Source organism: Lissotriton helveticus, chromosome 3_1 (genome assembly GCF_964261635.1).
Source record: "Lissotriton helveticus chromosome 3_1, aLisHel1.1, whole genome shotgun sequence".
NCBI classification, from domain to species: domain Eukaryota; kingdom Metazoa; phylum Chordata; class Amphibia; order Caudata; family Salamandridae; genus Lissotriton; species Lissotriton helveticus.
Window position 1 is genome coordinate 943,312,878 of NC_136061.1, and position 26,965 is coordinate 943,339,842.

The window sequence follows — 26,965 nt, forward strand, 5'->3', positions numbered from 1 at the left end:
GTGCTTGGCCCCCTCGCCGCCCCCCGCTCCCGCTTCCCGCCACCGCCTTCAGCCCCGCCCCTTTTCTCTTCTGTTTCCCTCCCCGCTCCCGCCTCCCAGCTGCTCCGCCCACCCGCGCACTTCGCCTTAAATGGCGACCGTGCGAACGCGCAGCGGTCACGCGCAGCGGGCGCGCCGATTGTGCGCCGAAGGCGCGCCAAAGGTAAGCCCGTCTGCGCCCGTCCGCGACCGGATCGCGACCAGCGCCAGGACCCCTGGCCCCCACCGACGGAAGCCGACCCGACGAACCTACAGCGCCGCCGACCTCACCGCACTCAACACCGGCCACATCCCAGGATGTCACCGAGCCGCCCCGAAGCACACCCACGGACCCTTCAGCTGCCACGCCTGCAAGTTCACCTGCATCCGGACCTTCCCTGCACCCGCCAAGCCGAACTCCAGCAGCACCCACCTCAAGTGTATCCTGCTCAACACCCGCTCCGTCCACAGACACGCCGTAGAACTCTGGAACCTGCTCGACACCACCGCCCCCGACGTTGCCTTCATCACCGAGACCTGGATGAACGCCTCCTCAGCCCCAGACATCGCCATCGCCATCCCAGAGGGCTACAAGATCACCCGGAGGGACCGCGACAACCAGACCGGAGGAGGCATCGCCATCATCCACAGAGACACCATCCGCATCACTACCAACACCGATGACACCCTCACCACCGCTGAACACCTGCACTTCCAGATCCACACCAACCCAAAGACCACCCTCAGAGGCACCCTGATCTACCGACCCCCGGGACCACGCACACGATTCAGCGAGGACATCGCCGACTTCGTCAGCCCGCACGCTCTCCCCTCCGCTGACTACATCCTCCTGGGGGACCTCAACTTCCACCTGGAGAACAACAACGACCGCAACACCATCAGCCTGCTCGACAACCTCGACAACCTAGGACTCAAGCAACTGGTGACCACCCCCACCCACTACGCCGGACACACACTCGACGCCGTCTTCTCATCCAGCAAAGACGTCACCTTCAGCCACGCAACAGAACTCCACTGGACGGACCACAGCTGCGTCCACTTCACCTTCAGAAGAACGACGATCCACCACCACCAGCAACAGGTTGCTCGAAGAAGCTGGAACAAGATCACAGCCGACCAGCTCACCGCTTCCCTGAGCCAGCACCCTCCCGCCAACTCAGCGAACCCCAGCCAGGCCGCCGACAACCTCACGAAATGGATCAACGACTGCGCGGACGAACTCGCCCCTCTGAGAACCCCACCCAGCAGACCCTGCAGCAGAAAAACACCATGGTTCACCGACGAACTCAAGAGCTCCAAGAAGAACTGTAGAGCCCTCGAGAAAGCATGGAGAAGGGAACCAACGACGGACAACATGACCACCCTCAAGCTCGCCACCCGGAAGCACCACCAACTGATCCGCGCCACCAAGAAAAATGCATACAAGGACCGGCTGGACAACAACGCACACAACTGCAAGGAGCTCTTCAACATCGTGAAAGAGCTATCCAACCCCAACGCCGGAAACAATGACATCACCCCGTCGCAAGAACTCTGCAACTCCCTCGCGTCCTACTTCCACAACAAGATCACGGACATACACAACAGCTTCAACAACCAACCAACGCCAGCCACAACCGCAACGACGCCACCCACCACCACCCTCCGCACCTGGACCCCGATCAGCACCGAAGACACCATCCGCACCATGAACTCCATCCATTCCGGATCTCCGACTGACCCCTGCCCTCACCACGTCTTCAACGAAGCCGACACTGTCCTCGCACCCCACCTGCGGGACATCATCAACACCTCCTTCGACTCCGCCACCTTCCCTGAGAGCTGGAAGCACGCCGAACTCAGCGCTCTCCTCAAGAAACCCACAGCAGACCCCACCGACCTCAAGAACTACCGTCCCATCTCGCTCCTCCCGTTCCCGGCCAAAGTCATCGAGAAGACCGTCAACAAACAGCTGGCAGCCTTCCTCGAGACGAATGGATCCCTCGACCCCTCACAGTCTGGCTTCCGAGCGAACCACAGCACCGAGACCGCCCTCATCGCCGCCACCGACGACCTTCGAACCCTGATGGACAACGGAGAAACAGCGGCCCTCATCCTCCTGGACCTCTCCGCGGCTTTCGACACTGTCTGCCACCGCACCCTAATACAGCGCCTCAGCAACATCGGAATCCGGGAGAAGGCACTGGAATGGATCACCTCCTTCCTCGACGGAAGAACACAAAGAGTCCGCCTACCACCGTACAAGTCAGAGGCCACCAAAGTCATCTGCGGCGTCCCTCAAGGATCCTCGTTGAGTCCCACCCTCTTCAACGTCTACATGAGCCCCCTCGCGGCCATCGCACGCCAACACAACCTCAACATAATCTCCTACGCTGACGACACCCAGCTGATCCTCTCCCTGACCAACGACCCCACCACCGCCAGAGCCAACCTGCACGAAGGGATGAGAGACGTAGCCGAATGGATGACGACCAGCCGCCTGAAACTGAACTCAGACAAGACGGAGGTCCTCATCCTGGGCTCCTCACCCTCCGCCTGGGACGACTCCTGGTGGCCTCCCGCCCTAGGCACCGCACCCAAACCAACAGACCACGCACGCAACCTGGGCTTCATCCTGGACTCCTCCCTCTCCATGACCAGGCAAGTCAACGCCGTCTCCTCATCATGCTTCAACATCCTGCGCATGCTACGTAAGATCTTCCGGTGGATCCCCACCGAGACGAGGAAGACGGTCACCCAAGCCCTCGTCACCAGCCGACTGGACTACGGCAACGCCCTCTACGCCGGAACCACTGCCAAACTCCAGAAGAGACTCCAGCGGATCCAGAACGCCTCGGCGAGACTCATCCTCGACATCCCCCGACGCAGCCACATCTCCGGACACCTGAGAGATCTGCACTGGCTCCCGGTCAACAAGAGAATCACCTTCCGCCTCCTCACCCACGCACACAAAGCCCTACACGACCAAGGCCCGAGCTACCTCAACAACCGGATCAACTTCTACACTCCCAAGCGCCTCCTCAGATCAACCAACCACGCCCTCGCCGCCGTCCCCCGCATCCGAAGAGCGACAACAGGAGGAAGATCCTTCTCCTACCTGGCCGCCAAGACCTGGAACTCACTTCCCACCAATCTGCGCCTGACCCAAGACCACCTCTCCTTCAGGAAGAAGCTCAAGACCTGGCTGTTCGAGCAGTAGCGGCACCCCCCCCCCCTCCCAGCGCCTTGAGACCCTACGGGTGAGTAGTGCGCTCTACAAATGACCTGATTGATTGATTGAATAAACACACGCAAGTGGTTTATTAGATATGTACAACTGAGTTTGGGGCGGGCGTGCAGCAAAGGAAGGTTTAATTTGCTGACAAATGCCACATTGAATGACAAAATCTTTTGTCTATTTGTACAAACCCCGCCACCTACATTGTTTCTGGAGTAGAGAAACAGTAGCTGACACGCCGGCATGCGTCGAAGCCATCCTAGCGTGGACTGCTGTAATAAAAGCCTGTCTGCGGTCTGCGTTGGGAATCAATCTGTCACCAACATCATTAATTCTCACATAAGGAACTTTATCAGGACTTAAATGATAAGAGTACTTCAAAGGGAAACCCTTAAGATAATTACCTCCCTTCTCAGTTGCGGCAATAGCTGCCAAGATGTCATAATCAATCTTACTTCTGGAACGTGTAACCGCTGCCACTGCAAATGTTGCAACTTCTGTCTTTGCAGCCTCATCCGTGAGACAGTTGCCAACAGCATGAACCCCAACACGCTGATGACGAAGAGTATGTATTACAAAAACAAGTGGGAGTCGTTCTTTGAGCTCAGCCACACGAACCCAGATCATTTTATGTTTTATTGTGCGACCCTTGGAGTCACGATAATCATTTTGAGTCCAAAAGGGTAGATTGTCATTGTAAGACTGAACACAGTAGTAAGAGTCACTCACAATAAGAGTAGTCACACTGGGATCGGCGTACTCCAATGCAAGCATCAGAGCATGAATTTCTGCAAACTGGGCGGTACATTCCCCTAATGTCTGTGTATGCACGACATCGGACTTGAATTCACCATCCACCATAGTACCAGCCACAATTGCGCAGTCGAGGAATATGCGTGCCTTGCACCCATAGCCGCTTGCGCGATTCCGTCAGTGTAAATGATGCAGCGGAAATCCTCAAGTGGGCGCAGAGTCAGAGGGGCAGGATGAACAAATTCATACTGCAAAAACTCTTGAGTCTGCAATGAGGAATCAAAAATGAATGTTACATCCGGGGATATCAAGGATGTAGCCCATTGTATCCACCGAGGGTGCAAAGCTTTGGAATTTGGCACACTGGCTTTCGTCACTGCCTCCAAGGCAGGATACGGAGTAACAACCAAAATGCATTTTCCCTGCAACAGTGCACGTTCCTTAAGAATCACCATTTGCACTTCTGTCAAAACTTTTTCCACAGTGGAAGTGTACTCAGCCGAAGTGTACAAGTGTGACTTGTAAGCGATAGGGACTGTGTTACCCTCATTAAAAGTGAGGTACGTGAAACCCACCGCCCCTGGCACTATTCTTATCACCAGGTTGGTGTGGTTATCACGAGTCGACAAGAATTTAGATTCAAGTAGGTCAGCCTGCAAAGATTGCAAGCTGGCTGAATGTTCTGGCAGCCAGCATGATTTGGAAAAAGTGGGTTGTATCAACGCATAAAGCGGTTTTATACGCTGGGCATATTCCGAAATTTATGTACGACAGAAATTTAAAAAGCCCAGTAAAGATTGTAGCTTTTTCAGTGTTGTGGGAGCTCACAAAAGTGCGCATTTCTCCAAGAAGTGAGGAGCTAAACCTCGACCTTCATTCTTGAGCTCGTAGCCCAGGAACAGCACTGTGTACTCTGCAATGTGTGATTTCGCAAAGTTAAATTTATAGCCAAAGTACGCAAAACGGCAAATTATGCGGCCAACACGGCACAGATGCGGCCATAATTCGTCATCTGTGAGATAAATGTCATCCACATACAAACATGCATCTGCATCGAGTCTCTCCAGGAGAGAGACTATGCGGACGGCAAAAACGCCAGGGCTATTCTTATAGCCCATAGCCAATCGAAGGAATTGGTGCTGTTTGCCACCACTTGTAAAAGCGGTCCATTGACCACTAAGAGAGGACAGATTGTGGGCAAAAAAAACATTGGATATGTCAAGTGTGGTTTTAAACCTTTTACGCATGAGACTATCCACAAGAGCAGAACTATGAGTATTCTGCACCGCCCACGTACGACAATATGAGTTTAAGTGGCAGTAATCCAATACCAAATGGTACAAGCCATCTGGCTTGGTCACAGTAAAAAGTGGGTTATTCATCGGAGTCACAGACGTTTCAATTACACCTTGATTGTTAAAAGATTTCTGCAACTGAGGTTTTTGCTTCTCGTCACATGGGGTATTGGGGTTGAGGCTGTGGCATCGACCACAAGGGAATCTCACGTTGAGGGGTAAGTTTATCCCATCCACAGTGAGTATGGTACAATGCAGGTGCAAGCGCCTTAGCCCAATCTTCTGCAAACTGCAGAGCCTGCTCCTTCGGCACTGTGTGCGCGAAAGCGGGGAGGATCACCTCCTCCCCTTGCTGAGCAGCTAAGACAAACAGTGGGGGCCAATCGAACACCGCTAACAAAATATCATAGGTAGTTGTTAGATTTTACTAAAAAAAACTTTTATGGTACGTTCTATGTCACCTTCAGGACAATTTCATAAAGCCTGTCAGGGAGAGCCACTCTAGTGTCAGCTGTCTCAACTACAACAAAGGTGTCAGTCGCTGTCACCTTCAGTAGTGGACGCAACGCCTCTCAAATGATGGTTATCTCTGCAGTGCTGGCCAGCAGCGTCAGTGCCCATGTCAGATTCCGAAGCTGCATTCTCACTATCTGTGGCATATCTCGCTGTTACCGCAGCAGCTTTCTTCTTCTGAAACTGGGGCCTTTGACGTGGTGTCTCGTCCTGCTTGAGTTTTCTGTCAGCCTTGCGAGGCTGCTCACGGCTCTGTTGGGCACCTTGACCTCTGCCGCCACCTCCACCACCAGTGGCTGTTACCGATGTTTCCTGCAAAGAGCAAGGAGAACATTGTCCAGGAACCTGAAACCTATCAGGCGACTTAATCAATCAATCAATCATGGGCACTTGTATAGCGCGCTTCTCACCCGGTATGGTCTCAAAGCGCTGGGGGGGAGGGGTCCGCTACTGCTCGAAGAGCCAGGTCTTGAGGAGCTTCCTGAATGAAAGGTGATCCTGGGTCAGTCAATGGTGGATGGGGAGGGAGTTCCATGTCTTGGCCGCCAGGTAGGAAAAGGATCTTCCCCCGGCGGTGGCTCTGCGGATGAGTGGTACGGCGACGAGGGCGAGGCTGGTCGATCATAGCTGGCGGGTGGGTGCTTAGAAGGTCAGGCGGTTGTTGAGGTACTTGGGACCCAGGTCATGGAGGGCCTTGTGTGCGTGGGTGAGGAGCCTGAACGTGATCCTCTTGCTGACAGGGAGCCAGTGCAGGTCTCTCAGGTGGCCGTAGATGTGGCTGTGTCAGGGGATGTCCAGGACGAGTCGTGCGGAGGCATTCTGGATGCGCTGGAGTCTTTTCTGGAGTTTGGCTGTGGTTCCGGCATAGAGGGTGTTTGCGTAGTCCAGTAGGCTGGTGACGAGTGCCTGGGTGACCGTCTTCCTGGTTTCGGTGGGGATCCATCGGAAGATCTTACGGAGCATGCGCAGGGTGTTGAAGCATGATGATGATACGGCGTTGACTTGTCTGGTCATCGAGAGGGAGGAGTCCAAGATGAAGCCCAGGTTGCATGCGTGGTCTGTTGGCTTGGGAGTGGTGCCCAGGGCAGGGGGCCACCAGGAGTCGTCCCAGGTGGATAGTACTGCGGCCGCGCAACTCATACATACGCTCAACAAGGGCAGGTGTAGGTGAAGCAGGGTGGGACCCCTGTTTCTGTTGCTGTTTACCCTGTTTTTTGTTCTTACTCCAATTTTGTTTCTGAACTTTCGGGCGGGCACCTTTATCAGATGACGCTTGTTGAGTTTGCTGCTGTTTCTAACACCCAAACTATTACGGCCAATGGTCTTATAAGCCTCTGTAATAATTTTCGGTAACTGACGGGGTTTGTCGGCATCGGGGACTTTGGGCAGAGCATTAGAAACCTGGAAACTTACCTCATCACCCTTGACATTAGTAAGTACGAGATGGCGAACCATATCAAACGCTCCTACGAGTCGCATTCCCAACTCCACAGCCGCCTCTGGTCTGTGCTCGTCCTGAACAAGCTTGATCACAGAGGGCAGAACAGTCATTGACGGGGTGCTGACGCACCTAATATAGACTGCCGCAAAAATCACCCCCGAGTTGTACATTCATTCACATCAGGAACCAAGTCTTTCTGCAAACTAACTGTGAGGATCCTGTGTTTCTCCTCAGGACTAGTATTCGGGAATACTGCTTCCAGTTGGTCGAATTTCTTGGCAAGCCAAAAAGGCATTGCTTCCTTATCCTGGGGATGCTTGCCCGTGACCGCATTAACCATGATGGGACTAAGCTACAGGCCGCCCCCGCCAACTGGATGCGCCGCATCACCCGGGGCCCCACCTGTGAGGTTGCGGGTAATGTAATGAACCAGACCCCTAATAACCCGTACTGCAGAGGCATATAGGGGTCTCAGTTGTTGAGCTGTTAACTGCCCCGCCTGAGGATGCGGGGTATAAGCAGCTAAAACAGGCCAAGTAGCGCATGGAATTGACAACAGCCCTTGTCTGACCGCTGTTATAATGTGTGGGAGGGCGCCATTAAACCAAACGGCATGTTGCAAAGCAGAAATCGAAATTTCCGCTGTCCGATATGGAGCGTACGCAGCAGGAGCATCAGCAGGGGGGTAAGTGTGAAAAACACCAGTACCAGCATCTACCTTGGGAAACGTAACCCATGAGTAATACAACTCAAACGGGTACGCCGCATCAGCTGAGACAAGAAAAACCACTGCCTGTCCCTCAAAAGAAATGAGGTATTCCTGCAAGTGATTCCGTACAGCCACACAACTGTGTGCCGGGATATCTACCGCAGCCATATCGAAACAGTAATAGAGAAGTACAATGCAATACTATAAGGCACAACTGGGTAGTAATTCAAACAGAAAACCGTTTTAAAATTATCAAGCTTGAATAAACCTATGTAACTATAGGTAGGTTTTATTTGTCACTACCGTCAACCGGAAACAATAGTGAGGGGGTCGTAGACTGATATAAGCACTACTCAAGTGTCTCTCAATAAGACAACACTGGTTGGCGGCGCCATGTTGCAAGGATTTCTGCTCATACACAGAACTATGCAGAGACCTAGGACATTAGTGAATTGTGTTGTACTAGAAACTCACCTCAGTACCTAGATCAGTACCAACCAGCTAGCATCAGTATCACATTAGCTCTTTGTCCTATAGCAAAGTAACCAATGATTAGACAACCTAGAACATGCAACTTAGGACCATCTCAGGAATGGTGGGAAGTGAGAAAACACTCTTTTGTTATACTCTCATACCAGTCCACAATAGGAGTAACAAAGAGACACAGTAAGGTTAAAATATTTATTTTAACAACATGATCTCAAATGCAGTATTTTATTCCACATAAGCAGACATATGATTAAAAATAATATGGTCAGCATGGTTACAACTCCATAAAATAGAAAAGGAGGAATCATATTTCAATGATAGTGCAAACAGGTGTTATAGTGCCTAGTTTAAACACCCTCCCTATATAGGAACTATGTATTATAAGCTATAGAAGGTCTCTTGAGCTTGTTTTGGGGGACCCCATTACCTTTCCGCTCAGTAAGTGTGAATTACATCTGGATCGGTAAGTCTCTCTGCATCCCTGGAATCTTCCAAGTGTGTGAAATTACCGTCTCCCATAGCACACTCGCCGCCAGACTACAGTACGCCGGCATACAAGGAACCGACCTCGACTGGATCAGATTGTTCCTCTCCGGCAGAAGCCAAAGGATCAGACTACAGCCCTTCCTCTCTGAACCCACAGAAAAAAACTGCGGAGTGCCCCAGGGATCGTCGCTCAGCCGATGCTCTTCAACATCTACATGGCCCCCCTTCTCCATAGTCCAACAGCATGGCCTCAGCATCGTATCCTATGCTGACGACATCCAGCTCATCCTCTCCCTCACCAAACACCCCACCACCACCAGACTCAACTCCCAGGAAGGAATGCAGGACATTGCATCCTTGATAAGCAACAGCTGCCTGAAGCTCAACTCGGAGAAGACAGAAGAACTCGTCCTCAGAACCACTCCATTTTCATGGAACAACACCTGGTGGCCCACTGCTCTCTGCACCCCCAGACCCTCACTGACCACAGCAGAAACCTAGGCTTCATAGTGGGCTTCTCCCTCTCCATGAACAGACAGGTCAATGCCATCTCCTCAAGGTGCTTCAACACCCTCTTCATCCTCCGTAAGACTTTCAAATGGATCCCCAGAGTCAATGAAGGCAGTCACCCACATACTCATTACCACCACACTGAACTACGGAAACGCCCTCTACTCCGGCATAAACAAGTCTCTACTCCACAAACTCCAGACGATACAGAACACCATCTCCGGACTCATCCTTGGGATTCCTAGACACAAACACATCAGCCAACACCTAAGGAATCTCCACTGGCTCCCTGTTGAGAAGAGAGTCATTTTTAAGATACTCACGCCTACAAATGCCTTGACAACATCGGACCCCAGTACCTCAATGACAGAATCACCTTCCACTCACCCAAAAGGAACCTCCGATTAAGCTTGGGTGGAATTTGCGAATTCGTAATCGCGATTTGTAAAAATCCGCCAAATTCCGCGAGCTTGTGAATTTTTTATTTTTGCGATTTCGAGCAATTTTTTTACCAGTTCAGGGACGAGAATTTGCGCATGCGGTCGCAACGGTCGCGAACATGTTGTTTCCACTTAACCAGCCTGCTCGCGATGCCTTTTTCCTGTTTTGGGTCGCAATGACGTGTTTGCGTTCGCAATTTCCTGTTTTGGGTCGCAATGACGTGTTCGCAATTGCGGCGTCGCTCGGCCAGGTACCAAAATCACGCAGCACATGCGGGCAGGGAGGAAAACTCATCAGCGAACGCAGAATCATGGTAAGTCAATGCCATGCGCGCCAGATTGTATTTTTGAAGCGCGAACAAGAAAAAAAATCCGCCAACTCGTGAATTGCCGATTTTTAGGCAATTTTGCGTGATTCGCGGATAGCAAAATTGCCAAAAATTCGTAACTTCCACGAGCAGAATGAATTTTCCCCCATACTTACCTCCCATATGCCAACCTCGCCCTCGCCGAAACCCCATGCATTCTCAGAGTCAAAACAGGAGGTAGAGCCTTCTCCTACATCAGGGCCAAGCGCCTGATCGACATCAGATGTGCCTCCTCCCTAAGCACCTTTGGGAAGGCTCTCAACACCTGGCTCTTTGGCTGAACGGAACTGCTGACTCCTCCACAGTCCCTTGAGACCCTCACAGGTGAGTAGCGTGCTTTCAACCCCCTGATTGATTGATTGATAGTATACAACCTTCTTTTTCATTGCAAAATAAATATAAATCTTTTACCTAATTAGACCTATCCTAGAGCAGGTGTGATGTATTTGAGCTCCAGAAAGGTTTGTATACATTGATTGTGTCTGAGCTCCAGGAAGGCTTGTATACATTGATTGTCCGAGGGTACTGGATCACTTACATCATTGCGTATCAGTCTCTGTAGAGGCTTCACAATCAAGGAATGATTTGAAATCCATTGGTCACAGTAGTAAACCATTCCTAGAAACATCTTCACCTCTCTTTATGTAGTTGGTGGTTCATTCCCAGAATCACAGACATGCACTATTTGGACACCACCTTCACTCCCTTCTTAATGTCATGTCCCAAATTAATTACCTTCTTTCTGCAGCACTGCATTTTAATAGGGGACACTTGGGCCTCATTACGAGGAGATTCGGAACCGTGGGCTTCACTTTCTACCGTCGCAGTACGATGCAGGCGGTCGAAAGTGAAACCAGACAGTCATTCCAGCTGGATTCCGACTGGCAGGACCCCCTTCTTTCTGTGTCCACTGGTTGGGGGCCAAGAGGCACCAATTAGCGGTTGCCGCGAGGCTCCATCCCGTGCTTTTTTTTAAACTTGCTTTTACTGTGTAAATACTGTTTCTCTCTGTGTGCGCCTTAAACGTGTGCTTTTGACTAGACTCTGCACTTGCGCTTTCTGGCGCTGCTTGTATCCTGATTATTGGAATTTAACTTGCCAAGCACGAACTTTAACTTTTAAGCTTGTCTTAATACCTGCTTACCTGGGCATTGCATTTGCTGTCCCCGGTCCGTCACGGCTCTTGGCGCGATTGTACGGAGGAACACGGCTCCTCCCACTATCGAGTGGCCTCATTTCCGGCCAAGGGGTATTTCTGTAGGATGGGGGCTCGGCCGAGCAGCTGTAATTAGTGCTTGCCACAAGGCTCCATCCCGTGCTTTTTTTTAAACTTGATTTTACAGTGTAAACACTGTTTCTCTCTGTGTGCGCCTTAAACGTGTGCTTTTGACTAGACTCTGCACTTGCGCTTTCTAGCACTGCTTGAAGCCTGAGCACTGGAGTTTAACCTGCCAAGCACGAACTTTAACTTTTAAGCTTGTCTTAATACCTGCTTCCCTCGGCTTTGAATTTACTGTCCCCGGTCAGTCACGGCTCTTGGTGCCGATTGTATGGAGGGACACAGCTCCTCCCACTATCGAGTGGCCTCATTTCCGGCCAGGGGGTATTTCTGTAGGATGGGGGCTTGGCCATGCAGCGGGTGTGACGCTGGCGCACCAAAGGCACACCTAAGGCAAGCTCGTCACTGCCCGTCTGTGCCAGGATGATGCCAGTCGCCAGACACTCTGCCAGTTTTGAAGAAAACCCCTACTCCTACTCCCGCAACAACATCCTGGCTATCAGATCTCTAATGAGCACGGTCTGCCCTCTCCTACCCAACACTCCCATGGGTCCTTTTTGCTGCAGGAGCTGTGGCTATAATTCTGAAGTCATCCTGCGACGCCGGCTTATATAACCGCTGGTCTCAGGACACAACCTTAAAATGTTTAATCTTAACTCTCGATCACTGGTCAAACACTATCTAGATGTGTTCGACCTACTTCAAAATGAGTCTCCGGATGTTCTTTTCCTGACAGAAACCTGGTTGTCAGCCAACACGTTGGTTGAACCAGGTCTGGCACGTCCCACAGGCTACAGCATTTGCACTCTCAATCAAGAGTCAAGGGGGGGCGGGGTGGCAGTTGTCTGTAAATCACATCTCACCACTGGTTAAGGAAGTTGTGGTGGGTTGTGAGTGCGGCCATTTTGGGATCTCTCTCAACCCTTATTTTACCCTGACGGGACTAATAGTCTACCGCCCTCCGGCCCTTCCAAGGAGGGAGGATTGTGCTGGTGGATCTAGTAGGCACCCTGGTTGTGAGGTGAGCCAACTTTTTGGTTACTGGTGATTTAAATCTTCACCTTGTTAATCCGCATGATTCTGAATCAGCTAATTTTTCCACGTTCCTAGCGGCCTGCCAACTGTTTTAATTGGTTCCCGGTCCTACCCACTCTGCGGGCCACTTACTCGACCCTGTTTTCTCTAACCTTTCGGGTCTCTCCGTCTCAATCCCTACACCGTTAGGCTGGACGGATCATTATTTGATCTCTATGAAGCTCCTTGGGGTGGTGTCATCCCGCAGGCCCCATCAGTACTGCACTCTCCGCCGCCCCTGGCATAAATTAAACTTTGACCAGCTCTGCACCTCTCTCTCAACAAGAAGCCCTGCTGGCCTGACGAGACCGACTTGGCCAGTGATGTCTTTACTGACTGGCTAAAGCTTCGGCTGGATGCTATGGTCCCAGCCAAATGTTCAAAGGGACAAAGTACCAAGTCTAACCCCTGGTACAATGGCATCCTTTCCACCATGCGTAAAGCGTGTAAACGGCTGGAACGGGAGTGGAGGCAAGATTATGATATCACCCTGAAAGGCCACTAACAATCCACCATAAAAAAATACCACAGGGCTGTCCAGAAAGCACGGGCCTCCAACTTCTTGGAGGAGATCAGAAATAGTCAGAATCCCACCAAGAAGGTCTTCTCCATCATCACTAACTTGAAAAACGCGGGGTCACCTAAGGCACCTATAGTCAACTCTAGAGTTCATTGCTAGGACCTAGCCGCCTTTTTCATAAATATGATGGAAAACATCTACAAAACCTTCCCTTCGATGGTTCTGGGTAGTGATTACGAGGATCCACTCCCCACTGCCCATATATTAGCCACCTTCCCACCCATTACTGAAGAAGCACTTACTACACTCTGCAGGAAAGTTAAATCTGGTTTCCCTACTGACCCTATGAAGCCGGAACATCTGAGGAGATTACTATCAGTTTTACTTACACCGCTGGGCAAGATCATTAACCTGTCCCTGGCCAGGGCCGTTGTCCCTAGGTCATGAAAGTAGGCCGTTGTCATGCCACTTCTAAAGAAGCCACATTTGACTCGACTAAATTGGAGAACTTCCGCCCTATCTCCTTGTTGCCTTGGATTTCTAAAATCACCGAAGCACATGTCAATTTGATTCTTTCTAACTACCTGGAGGAAAATCACATTCTGGACTCCTCTCGGTGTGGCTTCCGTCGCAGTCTTAGTACTGAATCTCCCCTCCTAGCCGTATTTGAACATCTGAGAGCAGCTTTGGATGAGGGGCGGTACTCTGCACTGATCCTATTGGATCTCAGTGCCGCTTTCGACACGGTCTCGCACCAGATCCTGATTAAAAGACTGAAGGAGGCTGGCATTGCGAGTGCTGCCCTGACCTAGCTTACCTCTTTCCTCTCAGATAGGTGTTTCCAAGTTTTGGCTCCCACTTTTTCATCTAGGATGTATTCCATCAAACAGGGGGTACCACAGGGCTCTGCACTACACTCTTTAACTTGTATGTTCAGCCGCTGGCCATATAAGCCAAAAGGAGAGGGTTGACGATTGTGTGATATGCTGATGACACCCAACTTGTCGCCCTCTCCAATGATTGCCAAGATGATGTGGCCAAGTTTCAAAGTGGCTTGGCGGATGTAGCAGAGTGGCTGACTGCCAATTGCCTACAGCTCAACGCAAGCAAGACCGAGGTCCTGCTGGTCGGTAAGGATCTTGAGCTGTGGAGCGGGCATTGGTGGCCTTCCTCCCTGGGACCCCCCCTATTCCAAAACAGGTGGTGAAAAATCTGGGCGTATGGGTTGACTCAGTGCTTAGCTTTCAAACTCGAACTAAGAGGTTGGCGGCGACCTGTCTTGGCATTCTTCGCAGTCTTAGACCAATGTTGGGTTTCTTTGACCCTTCAGTCCGGCAGACGATTATGCAAGCATCTGTTCTATCTAGACTGGACTATGCCAGCGTGCTTTATCTTGGGGTCAACAAGAACGAGATCTCAAGACTTCAGAGGGTCCAGAACGTTGCAGCCATAACTCTTCTTACCATGCCCAGCCACTGCCCTACCTCTAGAATGATTTGGCGGCTTCACTGGCTGCCAGTGGAGAGAAGGGTGGAGTTTAAATCTCTCTGCTTTGCGTTTAAGATCTTGAAATCCCCCACTTCTGGTATAATATCTGGCCTGATCTTGTTTTACACTCCCTTGCGTCATTTGCGGTCTGCAGGCAAACATTTGGTCTCTATACCACGTGTGAAGAGGGCCCGTGCTGGTGGTCGCTCTTTCCGTGCTCTGGCTGCCAAGCTCTGGAATGATCTTCCATCTCACATCCGGAGCACGAATAGCTATTTGACCTTTCAAAAAGCGCTAAAGACCCACCTGTTCCTGCACTAAGTCCCCCTGTTTTTCTTCAGAATGGATACTCGCTGTTTAAGTTCTATTTTGCTCAGTGCCGGGACACCCCATTGCTGGGGCAGCTGTGTGCTTTACAAGCTATCTTAACATAACATAACATAATTGTGCCCCACTGTTGATACCTTGAGGTGCCTGCCACACGATGCAGGGATCAACAGATTCTCCCGTTTCTTTATGGGAGCTTGTGCTGCGGCCATTAACTGGGAGTAAATGAGAATATGCAACCACACCATGGGATGTCGCATTGTTATGCTGCAGTCAGAGCCGCCGACCGGAGGTCGGACTTTCCAGATTCTGTGTCCCGACATCGTAATAATGCAATTAATGCTAATTTTCTGCCAAATAATTTTAGAGCGCAATTTTGTACTACTTATAGTCCTCTTTTGCTTTAGTTGCAATCATCAATGTACTGTAGAAGGACTAAGCAACAAGGCAAATCTAATGTAACATTTTCTTGAGTATTTGTAAAAATATTGAGGAATTCTCTGTACACCTCTGTCTGATCCTACACCAAACAAGAACTTTATTTTGAAATGTGAATCGAAAAAATACTATCTTCATGAAGAGAAAAATGCTGAACTCAAATCAATCACTGTAAACCTTTCTACATCTAGTAGAACAAAATCACTGTTGGATTCGGTAATACAGGACAATATTGAATCACTATGGGCCCTATTAAGATGTCAGCCAGAGTTTCCTCTTTCTGACATCGTTTCACTCATGTGACCGACCGACACCAGGTCCGCAGTCCCAACCGACTAATAAGGATGCGACCGAACACCGCTCCCATTGTAAAATAGGAGGTGCCTGCCACAGGGTTCAGAGATCAACAGGGGGGGGCACCATAGGTGCCCTCTCTGCCTCCAACTTGAGGCCATGCACCCCTGGATTCCCTGCTGTGGGCCCCCAAAGTTGAGTTCTGAGTATGTTGGAAAGGCCGCCACAGAAACGCTACCGAAACCCAACATCGTAAAGGGCGGAAAGAGCCGACCTTGGATTTACTGACAGTATTTTGACTGGCAGTTGGGCTCTCTAAGCCTGCCCCAAGTCATTCGGAATGACCAGTCGGATTCCTTTCTGACCGCCTCTATTGTAATGAGGCAGGCGGAAAGGAATCTGACACGCAGATTACGATGCTGTCAGAAAGGCTCTGACCAACGGTAGGTGCCTTTTCCGACAGCATTGTAGTCAGCTCTTTAATCGTTAATATTAAGCAGTTCTTAAATTATCCTCCATCTGCCACTTTGCCTTTTCAAGCTCATTATAGATGAATTACATGGTCTTCCTAGCCCTTCACTCAAAATGTCCTTCCCAGTTATTTTATGAATGTGCAGTGAAATCATCTCCTCAGCTTCACATTTGAGCCTTTACAGGTGTGCAGGGACACACTTTTGTTGGTTTTACAGAAACCTGTACTGGCTCTTGACTTTTATTCAGCCCAATTTATGTCTCTGACAAATCACAAACTTTTCCTTTTTTCACTGTGCCGTAAATCTGAAGGAACGTCCTCTGTTGTGAGAACTGGGAGCATTCTCACTTTTGTTTCTTGTCATTTTCATTTGAAATCATCCTAGTCATTCTTTGTTAGAATGCAAACATCATCAGTTGTGCAGTAAATTATGCAATTTACCTTGCACAAAAAAATCACAAAAACAAATTGTCTGGACTTGTCCCACTAATTCTGAACTAATAATTATTAATACTTGAACCTACAACTTGGACTTTTTTTCCTGAGAGGGGTAGATTGGATACTTCCACTGGTCTAACTGTGGTTCGGGTAGCACCTGTATCAAAAACAATGCTGAATGGTCATTAAGCTCTTCTAGAAAATGTCAAATCTGTTCTACCTTTAGGACTGCACTAACCATGGAATCCTCCCCCTCTCAGGCTCCATCATTGTATATGATGGAGTCCTGTAGGAACTCTGGATGTTGCTGGAGGTAGTCGAAAATTGTAATTAATTGCGGAATGCTTTTGCTGAAATGGAAAATATAGTTGACATCCTGACTTTTTATTCTGCATAGGTTGTTGTATGACTGGGGCGAAAGGCACATTTCCATTGAACGTTCCTACATTCTGCTTGTTCTGCACAGAAGCCAATAGGATTGGGAACATTGAATGCATCATGCCATTCTGTGGAATCAGATTCATATTATGCTGCGTTTGATATAAAACATTTGCGACTCATATTGAATTCTATTCTCATGAAATCTTGAAGTTTGTTTCATTTGTCCCTTTTTTATCTCGAATGTGACACCCTTCAGTTTTTATTTGCATATAATTATTGGTGTAAAAAGCATTATTAGCAAAACCTCTTCCTTGAATAACCACCTTTTCCAAACTGCACACCGTCTCTAGGTGCTTGAACGGCTCCTTGTCTACTGTTTGAAAGAACTGTGTCTAAACTACCAACAACGTCTTTGTCATTTTCTTTTTTGCATCACAGCAATCACTACAATACTTCGCATAGGCAACGATCTCATCTAACAATTTGCTTGTCAGAACATCACACTTCACTATGCTGACTCATCTGTATTTTGGCTCGCTTTCATAATTTTCAACCAGGGAAAGTGTTGGTTTTTGGAGAAGTTAGATTTACCATTTCTACTCCAATCTAAGCAACAGTGAGGAAAGTGTTGGACCTTGGGTGGATTTCATTCATTATTCCACCTCCTAATGTTTTTAGAAACACATTTAATATAAAACATTAAAAACATATTTAAAATACAAATTATAAGCACTACACTGCTGGATCTCCAGCTGTGCTGACAAGCTCGCACCCCTCCGCCACCCCATCTATCAACGCTCCGTAAAGGCAGCCTGGTTCCCCACGGACCTCCAAGAAGCCAGGCGCACCTGCAGACGCCTCAGGAAACTCTGGCGGAACAAGAAAACTCCAGAAGGCCATAACAACTATAGGAACGCCAAAATCCACTCCAGTAACACAAAGGAACTCTTCAACATCATAGTGAGTGAGTGTTTGATTTATACAAACGCTCCGTCCATCATCCCCTTTTGTATCGCTTTGTTAGCCCTAAGTGTCGCAGGGTATGCTCAGACGTGAGTCCCTTGTTCACTTGGCCACTGGATTCAAGATAGCCTGGCTGATGAGGATTATGAATCCGAAACCGGTCCCAGGATGCTTGTTTCTGGTCCAGGGACGACATGGCTTGGCAGTTCGGGCTGGACTGTTCCCATAAGGCACAGGGTCAGACTGATTTGCATATAGCCATGTCTGAACTGGGGTGGCTGAGTGAACTAAAGAATAGTGATGGATTAAACCCAGATCAGTTGACTGGGGGTGAGTGTTTGATTTATACAAACGCTCCGTCCATCATCCCCTTTTGTAACGGTTTTGCCACTGCAGCACCGCCAAGCATATTCCGAGTTGGCTCTCCTCCACCCTTTTAATGGGGTGTGAGCCCACCATGAAAAGGGTGGCAGAGAGGCAACGAAAGGGGCCCTAACAGAGACCCCTTGTGCCTCTGGGCCAGGGGTAGCATAAGGGAGCCACATGTTATGCCCCTCTCTCGATTTGCACCCCATTTCCTGCATGTGCAACATACACCACTTGGTGCATGCTGCACCTTGCAGGAATGTGCTGCAGCAGTGTCTAAGATCTCCTATCATAATAATATTAATAATAATAATTATAATAATTATAATAATAATAATAATAATAATAATAATAATAATAATAATAATAAGTACATTTATAAGGCGCCTGGTTACACTAAGCTAGTGTGTCCCCGCGCTACGGTACAGACCTAGCAGAACCCCTCAGAGCCAATATTTCATACCCCCCCCAGATACACAGCTCATACCTAGCCACTAGGAAAGAGGTAAGTTTTTAGCTCTTTACGGAACACCACCTCTGACGTCTCCAACCGAAGCCTCGAAGAGAGTCTGTTCCACTGTTGTGCTGCCAGAAAGGGGAAGGAGCGCCCTTCCATCCTCGCACTTCTGATTTTAGGGACCTTAACCTGCCCCTTCCCACTAGATCTCAAATGCCAGGTTGGTTGTATAAGGTAATAGGTTATAAAGGTTGATGGGCCCTTTCCTCTGTGTAAACCGGTGGCTTACACAGAGGGCTTTGAACAGCACCTGTTCCCTAATTGGCAGCCAATGTAACGTGCCCAGGGCCTTTTTAGAAGTGGCTCTCTTAGGCAGCATCAAAACCAAGCGAGCAGCTGCATTCTGTATACGTTGCAGCCTCTGGATGCACCCAGCATTCGTTCCAGATAGAGGATATTGCCATAGTCTAGCCTCGATGTTACTAGGGCATGGACCATGGTTTTCCTGGCTGTGGTTGGTAGCAGGTCCAGGGTCTTTCTGAGACCCTGCAGGATACCAAAACAAGTGCCTGCAAACCATCTTGTGTGGTGCTGAAACAAGATCTTAGTGTCGAGCCAAACCCCCAGGTTTCTAACTTGTTCACTTAGGGCAGGCAGAGGGCCCAGCATCTGAGGCCACCAAGCTGAAGTCCACACTGACGGAGCTTTCCCTACGATCAACACCTCTGTTTTGTTTCCGTTCAGTTTGAGGCAGTTATTAGCCATCCAAACCGCTAATTCTTGCAGACATGTAGTAAAATTAATTGCTGCCTCCTCAACTGGTTACGTCAGTGCCACGACCAGTTGAGTGTCGTCTGCATAGGACACGACTTCCACCCCAACTTTTTCTGTGATCTCAGCCACTGAGGCTACATAGAGATTGAATAGAGTCGGGCTGAGACTGGACCCTTGTGGCACTCCCTGTTTCAGCATGATGTCTTTTGCTTGATGTGGTCCCTGTACCACCTGATAACTAAGATCTTGCAAAAAGGACTCCAGCCATGTCCAGGCTATACCAACCACCCCTCCCCTTTTAAGACACTGCTGCAACGTGTGATGCGCTACAGTGTCAAATGCGACATTTAAATCGAGTAGAATTAATGCCGCCGTCTGTCCCTCATCCACATATTTCCGTATGGTCTCAGTGGACAAAAGCAGAGCTGATTCAGTCGAATGGGACGCACGGAAACCTGATTGGGTGGGGTGAAGCAACTTATACGTGCCAAGGTGGGCCGTCAGTTGGTTGTTACCGACCTTTTCCGCGATCTTAGCGAAGTAGGGTAGGAGCTAAATGGGGCGCAAGTTGTCCAATTGCACCAATCTGACATTGGGCTTTTTTTTTCAGAGGGAGCACTTCTGCCTCCTTCCATGTTTTAGGCACCTTTTCTGAACTAAAATATAGTTCTAACAGGTGTCTAGTATAAGGCTCTAAAATCTCAGCGCTACCTCTCAGTACTTTTGGCGGAGCCAGGTCTTTAGGAGGGCCAGATTTGATCTTAGCATCTGCCTTACTTAAAGAATCTCGGGAGGGAACGATAAAGGCATCCAGACAGTCTGTCCCAATTTTATTACCAGGTACCTCATCAACCGCACACCCTTCCCTAGCTCCAAGGTAGAATAAATCTTCTCCACCTTCTCTGCAAAGAACTCTGCTACCCGATTACAGGATTCCTCTGATCCTGTCACGGGTGCGGCAATACTAGATAAGGCGGATATTTCTTTAAAAATGGTGAATAGCTCCTTAACCGAATTTTCCGCTCTCTCTATCCTCCCCCTGTAATATGATGCCCGAGTACTCCTGATTATGGCATGATATCCCTTAAGACTGGCTATGTATTCACGCCTGTCTGTCGCCAGAAAGCCTCTTCTCCGGGGTCTCTCAAGTCGCTTACATGCAGCCTTCTCCTTCCTCAATTCATCCCCAAACTATGGGGAAGATTTTGTTTGTCTCACTGGCCCTTTTGTAGACCAGGGAGCAGTACAATCAAATGTCTGCGTAATGCATCTGTCTAGGGCCTCACAGGCTACCTCTATCTCCAGCCCACCCGGAGGCCCGTCCTGCACAAGAACCCGGTTGAATTCCTCTAAGGAAAAACCTGCCCACCTCCTTCGCCTTTCCTTATTGTCCACCTTCACCTGAATTTTTAATACAGGCACCTTCAACTTAAAGGCAATCATGAAATGATCTGACCATACCACGGGGAGCGGGGGTTCTATTTCTAGAGTCTCCCAATTTGCAAAAATTGGGTCAAGTAAGTGGCCCCGGTGATATGTTGGGAGCTCTGATTTTAGGAACATCTGTTGTGCTGCTAATTCCTGGCGAATCTCTTGAGCCCCAGCATTGGAGGCCTCATCTAAATGGAGGTTCAGATCCCCCAGTAATAATAGCTTCTCATACCTGAGGGCAGGTTGAATTAGGCATTCAATCAGACTTGCTGCAAACCGAGTAGGTGTTCCTGGGGGTCTATAGACTAAGAACCCCTTTATAACATGACTGTTTGATGCTGAAATAGAAAAGAATCCCGCTTCAGTATCCGCCATATATACAGACTCGAGGGTGCATTGAATCTTGTGTTTGTAGACTATAGCAATACCTCCTCCCCTCCCCGTGGGTCTATCTACCCTATTAATTCCATAAACGTGGGGGAGTGCCTCTAGAATTTCTAGGGCAGAATCCTCGTCAAGCCACGTTTCTGTGAGGAAGAGTACCTCCATCTGACCATCTAACAGGTGGTCGTGTATTTCTACTCTGTTCTTCCTCAACGATCTACAGTTAATCAGGGAAAACCTCAGAGACTGTCCGAGGTCCCTGGACTTCAACTGGTGGCTTGCAGAGAAGGCGCAGTGATTGCACCTCCTGTTGTTACTATCCAACCTAATGCTATGTTTACAGTTTACCCCCATCATGGGGCACATTGCAAACAACTGCTGGGTATTATACTACCTCCTCCCCTCAAAACCGACAGAGGTTCTGGCCCCTAGCCCGGAACGGCCGCGAACAGGCGCAGACAGGCTTCCCTTTGGCATGCCTTCAGCGCGCCGGCGTTGCACGTCCGCTGCGCGTCCGCTGCGGCATGTGGCCTATATAACAGGTCTCGCCATGCAACTACATCGCTAACCGCAGTACGCAGAAGAGTCTGGCTCTACCTCCACGCAATGGTACTAGCTACCACGTTGGATCAGGGCGGGAAGGACAGTGCACCGAGCCCAGGCCTCCTCAATCAGGTGAGTGAACCCAAACTGCCCCCCTTACACTTCTCACTAAAATCAGACGTCACTGTGACCAAAGTTACAAGCACCAACAGAGTACTAAAATGAAATGCCAGTGAAAGTATGTTTAAAATAAAATATCAGTAAGAGGAGCCTAATGGCCTTACCACAAACGAGTCATGGGCGACTCTGCCACCACCCTCCTTCGCTGTATCATGGCTGTGAGACCAAGCTGCCTATATACCCGGTCTCGCCCTGCAACTAGAGCGCTAACTGCAGTACTTGGAAGTGCCTGCCACTCCCTACCCCGCCCTCCGCGCAACAGTACTAGCTACTGCGTCGGACCAGGAAGGGAAGAACGGTGCACCAAGCCCAGGCCTCCGCAATCAGGTGAGTGAACCCGAACACCCCCCCTTACACTTCCCACTAAAATCAGGTGTCACTGTGACCAAACTTACAAGCACCAACAGAGTACTAAAATAAAATGCCAGTGAAAGTATGTTTAAAATAAAATATCAGTAAAAGGAGAATAATGGCCGTACTGCAAATGGGTCAGAGGGGAATCTGCCACCGCCCTACTTCACCGTAGCGCGGCCGTGAGACCAAGCTGCCTATATACCGGTCTCGCCCTGCAACTAGATCGCTAACCGCAGTACGCGGAAGTGCCCGTCTCTCCCTACCCTGCCCTCCGCGCAACGGTACTAGCTGCCGCGTCGGACCAGGGCAGGAAGGATAGTGCACCAAGTCTAGGCCTCCGCAATCAGGTGAGTGAACCCGAACAGCCCCCCTTACACTTTCCACTAAAATCAGGCGTCACTGTGACCAAAGTTACAAGCACCAACAGAGTACTAAAATAAAATACCAGCGAAAGTATGTTTAAAATAAAATATCAGTAAGAGGAACCTAATGGCTGTACCGCAGACGAGTCAGGGGGGACTCTGCCACCACCTTCCTTCGCCATCATGAGCTTTAGACAGGCACTGCTGTGACACCGCTGCAGCACCACTCACCCACCTGCCCGTCAAGGATTACTAATGTAATCCAGCTGGCAGTGTTGCTCTGGGCTTTGCAGTCCTCCGACAAAGCGCTGGCGTGGTGGCCCGTAAGAGGTCAACCAAACTTAGAATAAGGCCCTGTGCATTTTTTTTTGTTTAATACCATGAATATATATCTTCATTAATATATAATTAAAATGTATTACATTCATTAATATTTCAAACTAATTGTAAAAATTCTAAATTATTAATTCGTATATCTTTAAAATAATTGACTTGAAATGTATTTTAAAATAGATTTCTTTTTTAAATCTCCCTACCCTTATCCTTTAAAAACACAATATCCGGCAAAAAAAAAATTTTTGTATACAATAATAAACCTAAGAATACAAATTTCATCAATAACATACCTAAAAAAATATATTACTTAAAACACAAAACAATAAAAAATAATAAGCATGCAAATCAAACAGACTAAAATCAACTATATATTAATTTAGATTTACATAAACAATATTTTCTACATAGATATTTGTTACAGTGATATTAAACACAACACCAAAAACAATATTATATGCTTTGAATTTCCTGTTGACGATTTTTTTGATATCCCGATATTTTTGTATCACAATATTTTTTTTCACAATATTTCATTCAAATATCAAAGCTGTGCCTCAACATTTCCCTATTTATTCCAGAAAGGCTCTCATACCCCACAGTCGTGTTCTGTGAGTGAGATTGCCCTTTTGCATCATCCTTTAAACATACACGAAAAGTACATCCTTTTTAGATGACTTGTCCTATGTACTTAAAGGACTAATTGCCCTTCCATTGATCCGTCAAAGGCTTGTAAAGCACCTAAGATACAGTAAGGCAAGTGTAGGGAGGTATACACGTAGTTGTGATAAAGGGACCGTTTTCATCTTTTCCTTTTTTTGTATTTAAGATGGATGCTTGTATGAATGTGATATGAATGTGGAATTGGCCAAATGCATGGTGTTGAAATTGTTTTAGTGTGTCCTCATCAGTTTTTTCTCAAATGTGTTCGTTTTTTATGTATTGAAATGCACAACTAAAATATGTTGTCCTCTGAAAAAATATTTGAAAAATTAAATGAATATTGAATAATGTGCGTTTGACTAAGTTGCTACAAACACAAAGGAGCATATTATCAAGACAGGCGATAAAATTATCGCCGTCTTAGCGACAGAAAACTGCCGCTAAAACAGCTATAATGAGCTTGATAATATGCTCTATGGAATTTCAATTGAAGTCCATGTTTAATGTCCTTCACATTTAACATGGGCTTCAATTGGAATTCCATAGAGCATATTATCAAGCCCATTATCGCCGTTTTAGCGGTAGTTTTCTGCTGCTAAAACGGCAATAATTTTATCGCCTGTCTTGATAATATGCCCCTAAGTCGGAGGATTGGCAACTGAAAGAATCAAGATTCCCAGTCAAACAACTGCAAACGCCTCTTTGGCTATAGAAGGCATGCTGGCAAGGCAAAGTGTAAATATTTGAATGTTTTTACATATTTGAGCTTTGGTTCTCAGTTGTGAACACTCTGCCATGCGGACTAAACATCTTGTAGCTGAAACATCTGACAGGAGACGCATGCATAATTCAGCGAATTGGGTGTGTGACACTTCAAGGCACATAAATACTCCGGCAAGGCAGCACTGGATACTTCTGGATCTACAGGTCTCCCATCTGACATCTTGAAGATTATCGGTCAACTAACGAGATCGTCTCAATCCAACAGGAAGATCTATTTCAAAACATATCTTTTGAGGTCAGTGTTTACCCTTTAAGTGGACACTTGGCATTACTGACATATAAAAGATACTTGTCGCTACATAATGCAATGATACTCATTTTATCAATTTAATGTAAGATGAAAGGATGAGCTTGTCCACTGGAATTAGAACCTGTGACAGTAGGGTCAAACTCAAATCCCTGGAGGGTAAAAATAAATTGGGAATATGGTTTGATGATAAGTTGTGCTTTGGATGTCAAATTTAAAGGCTGTCGGGAATATGTTTTGGGATTTTGAAAGCACTAAAGACATTCTTACCGCTGCTTCCTGTTCATGCTAGGAAAACGGTCATCCAAGCCTTGATTACATCTCGCATTGACTATGCCAATGTGCTATATGTTGACCTCTCAGGCAATTTTCTCACTAAACTCCAGGTGATCCAGAATGCGGCAGCTATGTTGCTACTCAACCTTCCTAAGAGGGCTAATGTCATGCTGCATCTCAGTGATCTTCATTAGTTACCTGTGAAAGAAAGGGTGAAGTTTAAATGCATGGTAGTGGTGCATTCTGCCTTATACTGTAATGGCCCGTCCTATTTGAGATCAAGATTCAGCTTCTATTCACCGTCTAGGTAATTGCGATCCTCAAATAAGCTAAGGGCTTGCACTCCTAGGGTCCTCAAACAAAGGGCTAGTGGCAGGTCATTGACCTGTTTGAATGTGGTGGCCTGGAATCAGCTCCCGACTGAGTTACACACTGTGTGGGATCTGGGGTTATTTAGAAAGAAACTGAAAAACGTGCTCTTTAAATAAACTATCCTGCTCCTCCTAACCGCCTAGTAGGGTTCACGCTGGGACACTCCTTGGAATAGCCATGTGCATTATAAATTCTGTTAATAATAATCTGCCTGTTGACCCACCAGACCTGACATGTCTGGCATTATTTTATGCTTGAACTACAACAGATACATTCATTTTATCAGTTCATTATTTGGCGATATTGAGTTAACATGATGGCACAAAACTATAGTTTATGTTGAAAATATGAATTATCAAAAACGATATGCATAGCTATCAAAAGTGCATAATTCCACTGATTTTGCTTTGATGATCTCCCCATTTAAAATACGTTCTTACGGAATGAATTATTTCATCACAATCATAAGTGTGCCATGATGGCACTGCTTTGTGCTCCATATATTGGACATACAAACCAATAATAGGTTTGTCCTGCAGATTATTATAAGAGAAGACCAAATGCAAAAGGGTAAACGTCTGATTTATTTCCATCTACCAGTTGCATAGGGTATAGTGGCTTACAGTGGAGTGGTGAAGAGTGCAGTGGTGTAGAATGGAGTACTGTAGAGTTCAGTGGTGTATAGTGCAGTGATACAGAGTAGAGTGGCATAGAATTCAGTGGCAGAGAGTGCAGTTTTGCAGAGTACAGTGTTGTAGAGTGAACTGGTGCAGAGTGGTGTAGAGCACATAGGACTAGTATGCAATGGTGTAGAAAGCAGTGGTTTAGTGTAGAGAGGCATAGAGTGCAGTGGCATGGAGTGGAGTGGGGCAGAATGTCATAGAGTGACGTACAGTAGAATGTGATGTGGCATCGAGTGGAGTGGTGCAATATAGAGTGCAGTGGGGTTGAGTAGAGTGGTATGGGGCGTAATGAAAAAGTAGTGCAGAGTTCGGGTGCATGAAGTGGAGTGGTGCAGAGTAGATTAGAGTGTCATGCAGCGGATTGGTGTAGAGTGCAGGGACATTGAGTGGAGTGGTACAGAGTAGAGTATTGCTGCATACAATGGAGTGCCACAGAGTGTAGTGGGGTAGAGTGAAGAACTGCAGAGAGTAGTGATATAGAGTGCAGTGAACCAGGGTAAAGGAGCATAGAGTGCATTGGCATAGAGTGCAGTAGTGCAGAGCAGAGTGGCATCGAGTTCAGTGGTGGAGAGTGCAGTGTTGCAGAGTAGAGTGTCATAGAGTACAGTGGTGTAGAGTGCAGTAGAGTGCATTGCCATAAAGTACAGTAGCACAGAGTGCAATGGTTTAGAGTAGAGAGGCATGGAGTTCAAATGCATACAATGCAGTGGTGCAGAGAAGAGTAGGAGAGGTGTAGAGTAAAGTGACATGGAGTGCATTGGTGTAGAGTGGAGTGGTTCAGAGTGGAGTAGAGTGCATTGGCAGAGAGTGCAGTGGAGTGGTG

At 48.0% G+C, this 26,965-nt stretch overlaps 1 protein-coding gene across 1 annotated transcript in view; it reads left to right on the forward strand.

Moving 5' to 3' along the window:
• Positions 1-24,736: 24,736 nt before the first annotated feature.
• LOC144824808 (putative methyltransferase DDB_G0268948) overlaps positions 24,737-26,965 on the forward strand; it is a 529,359-nt gene continuing 527,130 nt past the window's right edge. Inside the window, exon 1 of the mRNA XM_078683810.1 lies at positions 24,737-24,799. The gene's annotated coding sequence lies outside the window, so the exon portion shown is untranslated. The remainder of the gene's footprint in view (positions 24,800-26,965) is intronic.